The sequence below is a fragment of the Hylobates moloch genome, unplaced genomic scaffold (genome assembly GCF_009828535.3).
Source record: "Hylobates moloch isolate HMO894 unplaced genomic scaffold, HMol_V3 SCAFFOLD_24, whole genome shotgun sequence".
In the NCBI taxonomy this organism is placed as follows: Eukaryota; Metazoa; Chordata; class Mammalia; order Primates; family Hylobatidae; genus Hylobates; species Hylobates moloch.
The window spans coordinates 13,640,293-13,655,739 of record NW_026652299.1 but is presented as its reverse complement, the minus strand read 5'-3'; the positions used below and the strand labels follow the sequence as shown (position 1 = coordinate 13,655,739).

The 15,447-nt window shown below is 37.8% G+C and overlaps 1 long non-coding RNA gene across 1 annotated transcript; it reads left to right on the top strand.

Annotated features, from left to right (window-relative positions):
• The first annotated feature begins 8,663 nt into the window (after positions 1 to 8,663).
• LOC116462928 (uncharacterized) lies at positions 8,664 to 12,704 on the top strand. Its single transcript, XR_004246505.1, has 3 exons — positions 8,664 to 8,701; positions 10,912 to 10,997; positions 12,276 to 12,704. It is a non-coding gene; the product is annotated as an uncharacterized LOC116462928 (long non-coding RNA).
• The last annotated feature ends 2,743 nt before the right edge of the window (positions 12,705 to 15,447 follow it).

Below are 15,447 nucleotides of genomic sequence, written 5' to 3'. Positions count from 1 at the left end.
ATATAGGCTCCTCAAGAGGAGAGAGTAGAGATCCTCAAGAACACATTTGGTTCCCCTATGTGTCTTATCTACCTCAAACAGAGTCTGCCATACAATAGCATTTAATGAATATTTGCTGACTGAACAAATTTCAGGTAACAAGTCTTAAGAAGAAACTGAAGAACGTGGGCCAAATACAGGAGTGTCAATGCAGAAAAGGGATGACATATAAGAGATTTTAAAAGGTAAAATTAAAATATCTCTTTGAGTGGATTCAGTGATAGAAGACAGGAGTAAAGGGTCATTCTAGGGAAGTGTGTCTGCTTAAGCCTAGATAAGCAGGCAGGTAACACAGTTTAAGGAAGATGTGGGGAAAACAGCTTAGATGAGATCAAGAACTTCTTCTACATTGGTGTTTGGGGTGCAGCAAGGATGGGAGGCTGCAAAGATAATTTGGTAAGTGTTAAGACCAGAGTGGCTAGGAAAACAAACAAACAAACAAACAAAACTTTAAGGAGACCCTTAGGAAGACATCTGTTTTCTGTGGCAAAGGAAGAAATGCATTGAAAGGCAATCATTGGGTGTGAAGCAGAATGCTGAGCAGAGAGAGGTCTTGAGGAAATTAATGTAGGCATGGGGAAAGATAAGATGCTGATGGGAAAGTTCAGGCTTATGTACAGCGTCAGGCGCTCAGCAGAGGTTGAAGGTCCTGTATTAGTGATAATTCCCGGGGCGCCTTTCAATGGCAGGTTGGGAGAGAAGCAGAGAAGCAAATAGCTAGCTCTTCCAGCATCAGATTTCTGTAAGGAGAGGACTTCAGAAGGCTAAGGGGCAAAAGAGGTGAAAAGGAGTGGGATGTTTGAATGTGGGTCATGATATGTTGGTTGAATAGGAAAGAACTGATCCTAAACTTTCTAAATTTATTTTTCCTCTTCTTCTTGTAGTCAGTAAAACTTTAGCATACAAAAAGCAGCTAGCAAAACACAACAAAGGCACAATAGGGAGCCTGGCTTATTTTTTCTGTAGGTATTCAAATTTACCTATCTCAAAATACATAACTAAAAAGCACTTTAGATGTTTTCTTAACACTGAACTATGAATAGTTATAAAACATCATAAATATTCGTTTACATTGCCATCTGCTCACAGAAAAGAGATGAATTTAGTTGCAATAAAATTAAATCGACCAAGCATTGAAATCTAATGGGAATCTTTTGTTCATTTATGTTGCATTGCTAAGGATTCAGGCTCATATTTACTCTTTCACAATAAATATTTCATTTTTTCTTAAATTTATGATCAGTTGAGTTGCATTTATTATTAGCCTCACATGACTGATAAGACTCTGGACAGTATTGTTTATTTGCCTTTTATTGTTAAACTTTCTATTGTTAATTTTTATAACTTGTACCAAAGTGTGGAACAATTTTTGATATTTTTGATTTATATGGGGTGTCAATCTTCTGGAACTGTTTCTGAGTTTCTCATTCCATTAAATATAAGGTAGTATGATAAAGGAAAAACTAGGATTCTAAAACTGAGCTTCACAGCGACTATATCTGAACTTTCTTAAAATGTTAGTTAAAATAAAAGTGCTATTGGCAAAAGCTAGTCAGCCTCCCTCCCTATCTAATGAATGGAATAACTGAAGGAACAAATGTATTTTTGTATCACATAGTTATCATATAAATCTGCTTTATATCATGATCTTGCTCTAGTTGATGCTATGGTATTCCTCACCATTCTGTCCACATAAATACTACTTATTTGAGCAACTGGCCAGTTTAATTTCCACTCCCTCTGATTGCCTTCCAGTAGAATATACACCAATCACATATTATGAGCTATTCTAGACCCACACAGCTCAGAATGATCTGAACCCAGCATTCTTCGATTTCTTCTCACACTATTCTCTCCCTTAGACACCATGATCCAATCTCACTGGCTTTCTTATTAGCTCTTTTCTGCCTTGGGGCCTTTCTTATATGCTCTCCTTTGATAGAAACCCTCTTTCTCAGATCTTCCCATGGCTGCCTTCTCATCATTTAAAACTCTGCTCAAGTGTCACCTCCTCCTGGAAGTCTTCCCTGACTACTCCAATAAAGCTCCTGTTCCTGTCACTCCACAAATGCTGATTCTCTAACAAGCCACTCTATTTTCTTCTTGGCACTTATCAAGTCTGGAAATTATATTGTTTATTTTTGTACTTGCTTTTGGTCTATCTTCTTTCCTCCTTAGTGTTATATTACAAAAGAAGCAAAACATCTCATTCTACTTCACCAGAGTATTCTTGTGCCCAGAGAAGACCCTACCACATATTAGCTACTCAAAAAATACATTACCTTATATTTAATGGTACAAGGAACTCAGGAACAGTTCCAGAAAATTGACATATCCTATAATTATTTTATGTAGCTCTTTGTCCATGGCACTAAACTTAGGGAAAAAGTTAGGGGCTAGGATGAGAAAACATCAGCTTTGAATCTATTTCTTTATCAACTCAAGAAGACAAGTAGATAATGCTTCCCCTTCCTACCAAATAAGGATTAAATGAGTGATGAACGAGGAAGTGCCCTGAATATACAAATTGTGATTAAATATGATCATTTGGTGGGTAAACTCTTATTATGCCTTGCTATCTCATGTTGTATCATGTTTTATTCCTATTTGAGACTTTATGAGAACTTTTGCATATTATCAAATATTCTTTGCAAACATGATTTAGGGACTATGTAAAATCCTTTTAAATGTATGGATGTATAATTTTAAATCTTCCATAATATAATAAATTGAGCATTTATCTGATTATTGTTTCAGGATGGATCTCCAAGAATTAATACATAAAAAGATAAATTCTATGGTACTCTGAATAAAATGACAGACTGGTAACATCTTCCCATTATTGAATGAGAAATTTTTTTTCCCTTAGCACTCTTAAGGGTGGGAAGTAATTTTCTATAGCTGTTTAACGTGCATTTCTTGGATTATAAATGAAACTGAGCATTTTTATATATTTATTGAATATTTGTATTTCTTTTTCAAAGAATTGCTTGCTGTGACATTTTAACCACTTTTCTCTTGGGTTTAAGGACTTTTTTCATTTAATCAATTTGTGTGAGCATATTATAGATTGATAGCTTCTATCATTTGTCATGAATGTTTCAAATACTTTCCTAATGTGTCATTTATCTTTAAATGTTATATATGACACAGAATTTTCCATTTTTAAGCATATTTATTGATGACTTTTCTGGCTGTGATTCTCTTTGTTGCTGTTATGCTTAGACAGTCCTTCCTTATTTTTAGATCAAATAATTATTGATATTCTTTTTTCCCCGCAGTTCTGACAGGATTTCATTAACTTCTAATTTGCCTGAATGTTTTTCCGTAGGTAGGGGGGAAATTTTACTTGTTCCCCACTCCTATATCTAACTAAACATTGTGTGCTCATGTTTGCTTTCATCCTGCATGTACTAAATATTCCATAGGCAGTGCTGCCTGTTCTATTCTGATTTACTGGTTGAATCTAGCAGTAACACCATTCTGTTTAAGATTATTAGACAAATTACTACATGGTTTGTCATCAAAGTGAGATGTCCATTTTTAAGTGAGCTCTTTTTCTCTTTAAAAACTACACTGGCAGGCAGGGCGTGGTGGCTCACGCCTGTAATCCCAGCACTTTGGGAGGCCGAGGTGGGTGGATCATGAGGTCAGGAGATCGAGGCCATCCTGGCTAACATGGTGAAACCCCGTCTCTACTAAAAATACAAAAAAAAAATTAGCTGGGCGTGGTGGTGGACGCCTGTAGTCCCAGCTACTCGGGAGGCTGAGGCAGGAGAATGGCGTGAATCTGGGAGGCAGAGGTTGCAGTGAGCTGTGATAGCGCCACTGCACTGCAGCCCGGGTGACAGAGCGAGACTCCATCTCAAAAAATAAATAAATAAATCCATAAACAAACGACATTGGCTCTCTTTATATGTTTACTCATTCAGATGAAGTTTAGATTATTTAAGTTATAAAAGGTTAACATTTTTCATTGAAATTTACGAAAACTACAAATTTATTTGGTAGAATTTTATACTGTTACAATTTCAGTCTTCTGTTACAAAGTCAAGAACCTATGCTTCTCTATTTATTTCAAAAAATAAATAGAGAAAAGTGCACACTATTATTATCATCCAGAATCAGATCATTAAATATTTTAACTGGTAAAGTATCAAGGAGCAGTCATTCTGTTGATTTAAGGTATGGTATATTGAAAAATCCATTGTAAAAATGCACATGATTATTATCATCTAATATCATATCATTAAATCTTTTAGTAGGTAAAAGATCAAAGAATTGATAATGAATGAGCAAGATCAGACCAATAATAATGCAGGTGTGTTAGAGAACAAGGCCAGTCCTAATATCCCTGTGCTAACCATGGTTCTGAGGTGATGTGGGTCTAAAACCAATGTATTAAGCAAATAGTTGTCAGAAATAGAGGCTAGGGCCCCAGTCAAAACCAAAAATATAGTCTTTAGTCACTGGACAGAAGTGTTGAGCAGAAGCATTAGCCAATAAAAAATGAAAGACTCAATACAAGATATTATGGCAATTTCAAAAGAATTCAAGACAGAGAAAGAAGGTAATAAGGTGGCACAGAAGTTAAGCTACCAGTCAAAAAGTTTTTTAAAAAGGAAGTACCATAATGGAAATAACAAAATAGGCCCAGAAAGGAGGACACTACTTGCAGTCCTTGGAATCCTAGCCAAACATCATGAACTTTTCACTAATTTCAGGCTCAAAGATTAGCCTTTGGCTGCCTAAGTCACCCTCTTCCTCTCATCATTCTGAATACAGTGAAAGCAGAGCAGGATGGTGATTAGGGGTATGGTCCTGGACAGTCAGTGAATATTGTGAAGATACTGGGAATCATGTCATAAGCACCAAGAAAGAGAAGGGAGTGGCCAAAAAACAAGTTTGAGAGAGTTTGCCTATCACAGATTTCATGCAGCTTCCAAATTTGTGAATGGTGTTTGAGTGAAATGAGAGATAGGAGAATTTGAAAGAGTGGCCTTTCTTCCGTATAACATTCTATTAAAACACTTCATATTTAAATTGTATGTTATAATCACAGAGTGTTTCCCAAAACACAAAACCATGATATCCTAAATCCCCTGCAGAATTCTGAGCATTAGCCTAGGAAGTTATAATTAACTCCATTTTCTCACTAACAAAAACAAGGCAGTAAGAGGTTTAATGACTTATTCAAAGGAGCAAAGCTAGTGAGGTGAAGAGATCCTGAATCCAGTTTTCTGCGCCGTACATCTAATTCCATCTCCACAGTGTCTCCATTTCTGTTGCTTTTTTGGCCAAAACCATGGTTCTCAAACTTGTCTGCACCTTGAAATCACCTGGAGAGTTTTAATGCTGATGCCCTGGATCTACTCCTAGAGACTCAGATTTAATTGGCATGACATGCAACCTAGATTGGATTTTCTGAAAGCTGCAAGATGATGCTAATGGAGCAAAGTTTGACAACCACAGTCACCAAACAAATGCTTCCTTCACAAAGGTAACTGAGGATTTAGTAATTCCCATTTCAACCAACATATGCCATTCTAAATCAACTGGTGGGGTTGGAAGGAGTGGGTGATCTGACTTAGAGAGCTAACTCTGTTAAGCAAGTATAGGGTTAATAAGAGTTAACTGGGAGATTGAGTGTTCAGAGTAAGAGTCAGGGTGAAAGAGCTAAAAAAATGAAGAGATAAACCAGGAGTAGAAATACAGGTTGGCATGTGGATGCATGGTGAGTAGATAGGGCATGGTACTACCTGGGGAAGGGCATTTATGTAAACTTGCATGTGCCCTCAAAGACAGTCAGGTTAAGTGAACCAACTGTGCATAGATAGCAAGGACAGAACCAGAGAAAAATGTCCACAGCATTGGTGAGAGGTCTTCAGCCAAAGGCAGAACTGGCATTTTCAGGTACTCACATACAGAGTGAACATTGAACTCTCTGCAAACAGGGAGCCTTCTGCCCATTGCCCCATCCCCAGCTCTTCTCATTTTTAAAGTGAATCAATATCAGGGAAGTCAGATATTTGAATGAATGCATTCTGAAAAGCACTTTTTAGTGCTAGATTGGAGCTTGAAATACTCTTTTGCCCACATTTAAAAAAGAATAATATAAACACAGTGCTAGAGAAATAAATGTTGAAATAGCCTTATAGAAATATGTCTTAGTTTGATGGATAAAGGAAATATGGTACATATACACAATGGAATACTATGCAGCCATAAAAAATGAACAAGATCATGTCCTTTCCAGGAGCTGAAAGCCATTATCCTCAGCAAACTAATGCAGAAACAGAAAATCAAACACTGCATGTTCTCACTTATAAGTGGGAGCTGAATGATGAAAACACATGGACACATGGCAGGGAACAACCCACACTGGAGCCTGCCAGTGTGGGGAGGAAGAGGAACAGGAAGAATAGTTAACGGATGCTGGACTTAATACCTAGGTGATAAAGCTGGGCAGGGTGGCTCATGCCTGTAATCCCAGCACTTTGGGAGGCCAAGGCGGGTGGATCACTTAAGGTCAAGAGTTCGAGACCAGCCCAGCCAACATGTTGAAACCTTATCTCCATGAGAAATACAAAAATTAGCTGGGTGTGGTGGTGTGTGCCTACAGTCCCAGCTACTTAGGAGGCTGAGGTAGGAGAATTGCTTGAACCTGGGAGGCGGAGGTTGCAGTGAGCCAAGATTTTGCCACTGCACTCCAGCCTGGGTGAAAGAGTGAGATGCTGTCTCAAAAAAAAAAAAAAAAAGAAAAGAAAAAGAAGAAAGAAAATAATAGAAAAAAAATACCTAGGTGATGGGATGATCTGTGCAGCAAACCCCCACGGCAAAATGGCAAACGTTTACCTATGTAACAAACCTGCACATCCTGCACATGTACCTCTGAACTTAAAATGAAAATTGAAGATAAAGGAAGAAAATAAAAGAAATATATCTTAGTTTGTTAGAGCTTGTATATCAACACATAAGCTGAATAGGTGGCCTGTAAACAACAGAAATGTATTTCTCACAATTCTGGAGGCTGGAAAGTCCAAGATCAAGGCACCAGTAGATTTGGTGTCTGGTGAGGACCCACTTCCTGATTTATAAAAACTGCACTTTCTAGCTATGTCCTTCCTCACACGGTAGAAGGATCCTGATAGCTCTCTGGATCCCTTTATAAGGGCAATAATCCTATTCATGAGGGCTCTACCCTCATGACTAATCACCTCCCAAAGGCCTCACCTCCTAACACCATCACCCTGGGGGTTAGGATTTTAACATGAATTTGGGGGTACACAAACATTCAGACTATAACAGAATTATATGTTTCAGGAACAAAGGAATCGTGAACTGAAAACCAACTGCCATATTTAACACCAACTCTATGGAGATGGCATTATAAGTTTCAAACTAACTTTCAAATAAACTTTTGGTTTCATTGCTATGACTTTCTTAAGAACAGGGTCTGTGTCTTATTCATCATTGTACCACTTGGGCTTTGCACAGAGCACACTTAAGTTGAATTGTTCAAAGGTGGACTAGTTTATAAGTTGTGACTGCCTCTTCTTAACACAGGAATAAGTAATGTTCCTCTCAAATATTTTCATGCAGCTTTTCCCCCTCTCTTATTTTGAAATAAAGTAAATTGAAGACTAATTGTTTTATTTATCAAATATAAATTCTAGGACTGGAAGGTAAGTCTAAAGACCTCTTGCCTTCTTGGCATTATAATTTCTGGATGGGAGGAAGTTTCCATCCATCTTCAGTCCAAGGCACCCATAGGCAATACTCTGAGGCTCCTTCTATTTAATGTACTGGTTCTTGTACTGGTTTTATCTAGGACATAGTGCCCTTCATCCAATTTCTCTCCTTTTTCCTCACCCTGTTTTATTGAGGTGCAGCCCTTTTTATCTGCTCACAAAAGGGAACTCCTAAGTGCTGGTTTGTGATCAAGAAGCAGCAAAACTGTCATCTCTCTAAATATATTTTCATATTTTGCTTGGGGTTGTCACTATAAATAAGAAGAAGCATTGCTGATAGGGTTTTTCATGTGTGTACTCTCTTTCTCTCTCCATCCTCATTTACTTCATCATCCTTAGGCCCCCAGAGCTGTGTCACCACCCTGAAACAAATGGGGAAAAGCAGCCAATTGCATTAAAATGCAATATAAATAGAGGGAACAGGCAATGTTTAATGTTGATTTCCTGAACTACTGTTCACATTCTGGGGGCTGGTCAAGCAAAGGGAACAGATAAGGAAGCCCTTGGATGTCATTTCGCTTGAACTAATGTGAGGATCTCAGGGCCTAGGGAAAGAATCCTCCTGAGTCTTCTCTCTTTCATAATAGTTTCATTTTTGTCCTTGTCATTCATTTGCAAGAATACAGAGACTGATGTAGGCATCTCTGGAATAGTCTTAGGAAAATTATTCTGAGAACAGGATCCATGAAGAGGATTGTGAAAATGAACATGGAGACTTGAATCCTCTGTGCCTTCTACAAATGGAAGGACAGAAAAATACAGCAAATAGTCTTATGCAAAAATTGTCATACACATGCCATCCTCTTAAAACAGACAATGCCACCAAGCGTCAAGGTGACCTTAGAACCTAAGAATGTGGAAAGAAGAAGTCACACATTTGGCAGGCTACCCCAGACCCATGTGGAGCAGAGGTGGTAAATCTGTCACATGTTACAATCTCCCTTGTCATGTCCGTGGTAGATATTGTTAATGAATCACAACTTTCTCTCCCCCTCAGTCCAAATTCAGCTTTAAAATCTATTTTAACACAATATGCCAGATACATTGCCCATTAGATGCCACCAGCATTCCAGAAGAAATCTATCTGCTATCCATGATCAAGGCTGTTGCAAAACTTCTATTAATTCAGGTCAGAGGAAGTGTGATCTCGGCTTGATTCAAGCCAGCAAGCTACCTGCCTTCTGAATCTGAGCCTTCTGCTTCTGCTCTAAGTAGTCACACTCCTTACCATGATGGCCCATCATGGCTCTTTTCTTTCTCTCACCATCACATCCTTTTAACTTGCTTTCTACTCTTCCCTGTTACCTTCTGCCTCTACAGTATCCAGACAAGATTCAGGGGGCTGCTTTGTTGAGAAGGGGGATGGAATGGATTTGAAGATGATGTTGAGGGAGAGGTACAGGTTTTCTCTTAGGTGGAATAAGGGAGGAACAGAAAATGGTTTTATGTTCTATGCTTCTAACACAGTTGCATATGCTCTTTATTGTACTCAAATTGCACATGTTCACCTTCTTCCCACATAAGAAGCTCAGCGTCATCTTTGAGACTCAGCTATCTCTAGCTACACCCAAGTGTGCAGTGTGCCTTTAAATGTTCCATTCTGCTAATGGAGATACGCAAGAAAAGTCCCCAGATACCCCAATTACCATTCTGCTCAGCTGCTATGATATCCATTTCTCATTTTTAGGTTATCTGTGGAAATCACAAAACTAATAATAGCCATTCTAATGACATCTACAAATACTTTGCCCACAAATAATAAACTGCTAGGCACTACAAAGATAACAATTGAGCTTCACCATTTTTAGACAAAGCCTGCAAACCTGCCTTGATATCCATTATATCCATAATGCTGACTTATACATATTTTTTAGATATGCTTTATGGTGTATTCTACCTCCTCTAATTCAAAGAACATCACAAAAGTTTGATCACTGTGTCTGAAAACTGATCTCTGAAGGCTAGGTCTAATCAAATTATATTTGTCTACACTAATGCAAATAAATTTTAGCATTGATCATTTAAAATAATGTTTAATTATGATAAAAAACTCTCTGAGTCATACTTATTTTCATAGAGGATATTGTATTTATTGAACTACTAAAATAAGCTTATTACCCCCAAACCCATCCAGACTGGGGGACAAAGAGTGCAAGCAGCTTACAAGTGCTTGAGAGATGTTTTCTAAGATTTTTGATTTTCAGAAGATTCTTTCCTTCAAATGTGATTTTAAAAATAAAGATAATTGAGAATAGGAGAAATAGAAGAAAGTGCTTCGATCTCCAGATCAGGCATATGACTCAGGGTAAGTGGGGTTGGCAACTATTTTCAGCTGTTAGGAGTTCTGAAATTCTTGCCTATTTCAAACCTGCCTCTCAAATTTCCCACTCATTCAAGACAACTCTCTTTTCCAGGAGGAGGCACTTATTAAACAGTCATTGTTTTATTATCTCTTGATGAATGGCAAGATTGGAGGGAATGGGACTTCTGTCAGGTAAACCTTGATAAGGGGGAAACATCAGACCCTTGGGCTGTGGCCTCTTTAACCAGCTTTGTAGATACTTTAGGGATATCTTGAAGTCATGTGAACCCATTTTTCCTTGAAAAATTTTATGTTACCAGAACATTTTCACAAGCCAGATTTCTAGCTTAGCCACATCCTCTGTGGAAGTTCAGCTCCTCACCTCATCACTTCCCCACTAACATCCTCCCCCAGTCACTAAGTGCTAAGCTAGATCCTACACACAGCCTCCACCAGTGCCTAGTTTTACTCTGAAGCTACCTTCACCCATCTCCTTTTTCCTCAAGGTCTTGAACAGGCAGCTGGTTTTTTCCTATTTCATAGCTCAGAATCCTTGCTGCGATGCTCACTACACTGCCATCTCCTAGTAAAAGAACATCCTCTCAGCATTCTTCAAGCAACAGTGACAGATGCTACTTGAGGGCAATGACATGAAGCCCATCAGATTCCAAAATTTTTAAAAAAGAAAAATCTGGTTTTTAGTTAGACAAAGGGAAAGCATTAACAATATAGCTGTGCCTTGAGCTATATGCAGCAGGAGACTCCTAGCAGACTTAACTGACTTACAAACACAAATGAAAAACATTTCAAAAATTTCAGAAACACTGGTGGAATAGAGGGAGTGCAAGACCCTGAAGAGAATATGCTGAGGTCCTGAAGTGTGCAGGTGGGGCTTAATGAGCTAGGTAGGGCTTAATGAGCTAGGTAAGGCTTAATGTTCATTTGACCTCACTGGCACTGGGCTACTGATGCCTAGGAATCTTGGGTTTACCACAACTACGTGACTTCCCTGGGTATAGAATCTAGTTTTCTTCTTGAAAGATACGAGACTACTCATGAACTCCTGAAATCACTTTAATTTCTACAGTGTCCACAAGAAAAAAATATTGACCAAAGGTCTTCTAGGTTTATTTTAATAAGTGAACCAATTCAATAATTAGTCTCTGAGAACCTCTGTGAGCCCGAATCCTGCTTTTGTTTGGCTTCATAAAAGATAGGTAGATGGCCGGGTGTGGTGGCTCACGCCTGTAATCCCAGCACTTTGGGAGGCCTAGGCAGGCAGATCAGGAGATCAGAAGTTCAAGACCATCCTTGCCAACATAGTGAAACCCCATCTCTACTAAAAATACAAAAATTAGCCTGGTGTGGTGGTGCATGCCTGTAGTCCCAGCTACTTGGGAGGCTGAGGCAGGAGAATCACTGGAACCTGGGAGGTGGAGGTTGCAGTGAGCCAAGATTGCATGCCACTGCACTCCAGCTTGGGTGACAGAGCAAGACTTCATCTCAAAAAAAAAAAAAAGAACAGAAAAAAAAGATAGGTAGATTTCTATATCTGCTTCTGGGCTCAATCTGCTGTATGTTGTTTTACAAAAATATGTGAAGGAAATGTGGCCTCAGACCAATATGTAGATGGAAAAGTAAGAAGAACTCTAATAGACTTTTCAGATGATTGTAGATACTCTTTTTTGATAGTATACCATAACTCAACAAGTAGTAATGTCTTAAAAGTTAGTTGTGTATGGAATCTGAAACCATATCAATAAGCTTTTCTTACTCTGTTATATTACAATCCATTAGCCCATTTTGTACTTTGAATGTATCTTTTAACTAAGCATGATTCCATAACATCATGGTGTCTTGGAAAATTTTGGTTCACTGAATTATGCAGGTTTTTTGAATACCGACACATTTCATTTTACAGTATCAAAAAAATCAAATTTATTATTAATACCACCAATTTCATTAGAGAACACTCTAAATATGATGAAGCTAGTAAGCTCATGGTGATGGAAACAATTTTTCCAAAATTCAAATTTTCCCTTGAAAGTTTGGATTTTACTGCTGGCAACAAATACCATCAGTCATTTTCCTAGAAATGAAAGACTCATGTTGTTCATTTTCATGGCAAATCCTAAATGCCTAACTCTGAATTCCTATAGTTTGTCTCTCTTTTGTACTTTCAGATAAAACTGACATTCCATAAAAGAAATGAGTAGTTCAGCCTGAAACTCAAATAATTGCACAAGTATTTTTCTTCAAGATAATCATCATACTTTGTTACAGAGCAGAAATACAGCTCTTCCTGCTTCCTTCTCATCTTGTCACCTGGAATATTTGTCATAGTTAATTATATGTGTCTACTTGAAGGGTGTTTTTGGATGACTCCACTCTCCCTCATCTCTTCTGGAAAATAAAAGGAATCAGAAATTTCTAGAAGCCAAGAACCAAATGAACGAAGTCAAAATTATGCCCTAAGGGCAAGCCTTCCCCTCCATGCTTAGAGCTAGCTCAAGGGGTGTGAATGCCTCTCCAGGTCCAGTTTCTTGTGCCACAGAAAGGTCAGCATTGACTCTTACCCTGCTCAATTTGCTTCAACCCAGTGGGGCCTTGTTAAAAAAGAGCAAGTATGTCTGCAATTCCAGATCTCATCTCATGCATAGTTGGCAGTGCACAAGAAACTTTATCAGATTAAAAATATATTTTTAAAAAGTCCATGAGGCTGAGGTCCTTTATGATTGTTGTGGATCCCTATCAGGAAGAGGAACCCTTTAAGGAGAAGAATATGGTATTTTCATTTGCATAAAAACAATAAAACTATTTCAGCAGCAATTTCCCCTATATAAAAAGTGAGAACACAGCACCTTGGTGACACAGACATCTGTTACGTAAACAGATGCCACCTTCTAAACTCACTCAAGCAACCCTCTGCTCAACCAGAGACCCCTAAACCAAAATTCAATGTGTGGATAGAGCAGTATGTGCAAAGGGTGCTTTGAATAATGATGGGTTTTATCTCCCAGCATCATTATGAATTTGCTTGACTTTTTTGTGTTGTTACTTTAGCAAAATCTCCTCCATCATTTCTCTCAGTAATGTCTTTTTTCTAACTTAACCTCCACAATCTGCAAAATCAAATGGTTCCTTCTAAGATTCATTGCTGATTAGCATTAGCCCTTCAAAGGCTAAATCATGGCTTTTATTTGTTTCTTTCTTTCTTTTTGCAGATGCACTTTAATGACTTCACAGGACAAGGCTCTAACACTACTAGGAGAGAAATGAAAGTTAGTTCCTTTTTTTTTCTTTTCTAGTAGCAAAAAGGGTCCCTGCTGATGTTTTCCAGTGAAGCAATACTTCCCCAGCCTGAGACTGATAAGCGCCTTCAGAAGCTAGGCTTACACTTCTAAATCAGCAGTTCATGAAAGGCATTACGAAAAACTATTATACTGCTATAATGGATGACAGCATAGTTGTATATGTTACACCTTGAAGTAAGCAGTAGGATTTTCCATCACTTGATAACCTTGAAACTGCTAAGGTATCAAATTGCTATCATGAATATTGTGCAGGAGCAGAAATAACTCAGGAAGCTGCCTTTGTGAATAATAATCAGAAAATTGCAACATTTTTACTGAGAAAATGGATTTGAGGCACTGGTGTATTGACAAGCTTTCTAACAGGAAACTAAGTTAGACATTACAAGTACATTTGCATTGAGCTATGCATCAATCCATCATTCAGCATTAGATCTGTAAGTTCTAATTAGTTAAAAATATTATTAGCAAAGAATTATGTGGTATGTTAAAATTTCCAGGATAAAGGGTAAGGAGAGCCCACATGCTATTTTGTAGCTGAAAACAATAAATATTTGTTTAATATTTCAACTTCTCAATGTACTCTGAAATCTAACTCATTCCAGCAGAGTATAGAGATGAGGTTTGGGAAGTGAGGATTTGTTTAATAGTCATTTAAATCAATTGCAGCATGAAGACATGGTAGGAACAGAGATAGTAAATGTTTATTACACCTCTCTTTTTTTTCTAAAATACATATGTTTAATTTTGCCAAATCCTGGCTTTGTTCATGACCAGAGCACCTAGTATTGGTCCGTAGCATTTTCAGATGACAAAGTCTACCGAGAACCCTCGACAGCTATGTGAAAACTCAATGTCTGGAGTGATTCATCATTATGTCAGACTGGCCAGCACTTTGTCACAGTGACTGACAATGGGAGAAACTTGGAAATAATACAAAGATTCTCTGTTCACTGATAGTGTCTGCAGTGTGATTAGGGAGGAAAGCTTTGAGACTGTGAGGAGAATCTTAATTTTCCCCCAAAATTAATTTTGATATTTTACCCTTTGTTGGACAAATTCCATCTAACTTTTTCATTGTCTTACTCAAAACTGGCCATTTTCATTTAAAATAGTGTCTGGAGCCTGTTTATTGAACATCACTGCACATTCAACAGCTTAGAAGGTGGAGTGAACAATTTTTCAATAGTGTAAGACCAGCTACACTGGCTTTATACTGGGCTACTCTATCCAATCGAGAAAGGTAAATGCCCTTCAATTAATGGTTGATAGTGGTGTCGATACAACCTAAATTAACTCATGCCTAACTCTTTTCTTGGAATCTGGAATCATTTTATACTATTCAATCTAGCAAAATCCTAAAAGGGTAATGATACTAATTCCTTACTTCAGGTTAACTATTGCTAGACAAAGTAATGTAATGCATGGGCATTATTTTTAGAGGTGCTGGGGAGCAAAGGTGATGGCTTTCACTTATTTCCCATCCCCTCTATGGGAAATAAATGAACTAGCATCTTCTATGGATAGTAGATCAATAATTCCACCTTCTTATTAGAAAATTTAAAAAGCTAAAATGGATCCTATCCAGAAAAATGTGATTACAAGAGGAGTAAATTATTAGAGGGGATAATAATTAAAAACTAGTGTTTGTTGACATTGTGTGCCAGAAATTACATAGATACCACCGCATATATTCCTAAGAAATTTTGAGATAAGAATTACCATCACCATTGTATAGTTTAGAAAATGGAGAATCAGAGAAGAATAAGTATACAATTGGTAAATGGTAGAACTCGAATTTATGTCCAAATATGCCTGCTTCCAAAGACAATAACCATCAGAGTAAACAGAAAATTTAAAGTGAGATACATGAAGGATAAAGTTAAGGAATATTAAAAGATATGCAGTCAAATATCTATCAAAGTGATGGTCTCAAGATGCACATCACTTCCCTTCATCACTCTCTCATCTCCCTCAAAATCTCATTGCTTTAAGTTAAAGCAGAACGTCCTCACCATGACCAATGTAGCGATGTGTGATCCAG